Raw genomic sequence first — 2,350 nt, 5'->3', positions numbered from 1 at the left:
TTGAGGCCAGCACAGTAACTTAGTGAGCCCCTGTTTTGAAAAAAAAAAATGAAATAGACTGGGTGTATACCTTAAAGGAAGACCACTTCTGGGTTCAATCTCCAGTACTACAAAAAAACAAAGTAAGAATAAAAATAAAAAGGGCTAGGGATATAGCTCTAATCATATATAACCTCTACATTCAATCCCCAATACCACAAAAAGAAAACTAAAAAAAAAATTAATTCAAGGAAAAGGAACAGGCATCAGAAGAGCAACCGACTTCGTAAACACACTGGATGATGAGAGATAATAGGGCAACGAGAAAAAAAGTAATAAGATAGTGCTTTGAAAACTCCAAGGGAAAATGATTTGCAGTGTAGAATTCAACACCAGCCAAAATATCCATCAACACTGACAATGGAATAAAAGTCATTTTAGATATGCAAGAGCTAAGAAATTTAACTCTCATATATACTTTCTTAGGAAGCTGCTTGAGGATGTTCTGCAGCAAAACAAGGATGTAAGCCAAGAAGAAAGCAATGGGATCCACAAGAGAGTGGACCTAATCCAGGAGAACAGTTACAGGAAATACCAGGGATGCCAACTGGGAAGATTGCCCTGGTTGGCAATGTATCCTGGTTGGAGGATGAGAATGGTAGGCTCTTGGACAAGAATTAAAAACAAAGCGTGTTTTTAGGTGAACTCAACATAGTAGTTGGTACGTTTGAGACTTTGCAGAGGTTGGACAAGATGATGGTAAATAGCACAAGAAAGTAAGAAAAAGCAATCAGAAACATCGAGAGGAAAAATATACAAAATTATCAAAATAAGAAGCAAAGTAAAATATGTCATAATTTCACCAATTGATGGTGGATTAGAAAAGAGAATCCATTGGAACCATGATGGTAGAAAAGTTCTCTTTTCAAATGGCCCAGTGACCAAAAACATACACTGGAAAAAAGATAGCCTCTTCAACAAATGGTGTTGGCAAACCTGGTTAACTATATGCAGAAAATTGGAAATTAATCCCACTTTGTCACCCTGTACAAAAGTCAATTCAAGATGGATCAAAGAAGCTCCTTGAAGAGGGCATAGATCCAACACTGCAACACATAGGCACAAATAAACACTTTCTCAACAAGACCCCAAAGGCACAACAAATTAAAAGGCGAATCAATACGTGGGATTGCATGAAACTGAAGAGCTTCTGTTCAGCAAAGGAGACTGTCAAGAACCTCAATCGAGAGCCAACAGAATGGGAGAATGGTGTATTTTGCCACCTACAGCTCCGATAGAGGACTAATATCTAGAATATACAGAGAACTCAAGAAACTCAACACTAAGAAAACAAGGCATCCAATAACAAAATGGGCAAGCAAACTAAATAGACACTTCACAAAAGAAGAAATTCAAATGGCCAATAAATGCATGAAAAAATGCTCAACATCACTGGCAATCAGAGAGATGCAAATAAAAACTACCCTGAGATCTCACCTAACTCCAACTAGAATGGCAGTCATTCAAAGCACAAACAACAACAGATGCTGGTGAGGATGTGAAGTGGGAACTCTAAGACATTGTTGGTGGGACTGCAAATTAGTGCAACCACTTTGGAAAACAGTATGGAGAATCCTCAGAAGAATGGGAACAAATCTACCATTTGATCCAGCAATACCACTTCTGGGTATCTACCCAAAAGATAGGAAACCAAACTACCAAACTAATGCACGTGTATCTATGTTCATAGCTGCACAATTCACCATAGCCAAACTATGGAACCAGCCAAGATGTCCATCAACAGATGAATGGATTACAAAACTGTGGGATATGTACACAATGGAATTTTACTCAGCCATCAAAAAAAACTCAATTACAACATTTTCAGGCAAATGGTTGGAACTGGAGGACATTATGCTAAGTGAGATTAGTCAGTCACAAAAAATAAGAAATCAGATGCTTTACCTAATATGTGAGAGTTAGGGAGAAATGGGTCATAGGAGGAACTCTTGAAAGAGGAAATCCTATAGAGGAGCAAACAAGACAACCTAAAGGAGGAGAAAGGAGGGGGGAAGAGGAAATCTCTAAAACACACAATGTACTTAAACATATCAAAGTCAATCACTAAGCCAAGCAAGGGAAGGAGGGATGGGTAGGGAATGGGGTAGGAATTGGGTAGGGGTTAAATCAGTGATATGAACATGTTCTTTACCCCAATATGATGTATGAATATAATGCACCAATAAAAATATAAACAAAAAAAAGAAACAAATGGCCCAGTGATTATCAAATTAAATGTAGAAAAACAAATATAATTTAGAATTGACCCATTCATCCTCTTGACCTGGCCTTGAAAAATATTTATATAGAC

This window comes from Muscardinus avellanarius (assembly GCF_963383645.1).
Source record: "Muscardinus avellanarius genome assembly, chromosome: X".
Lineage (NCBI taxonomy): Eukaryota > Metazoa > Chordata > Mammalia > Rodentia > Gliridae > Muscardinus > Muscardinus avellanarius.
Note: the sequence above shows the minus strand (reverse complement) of the source record.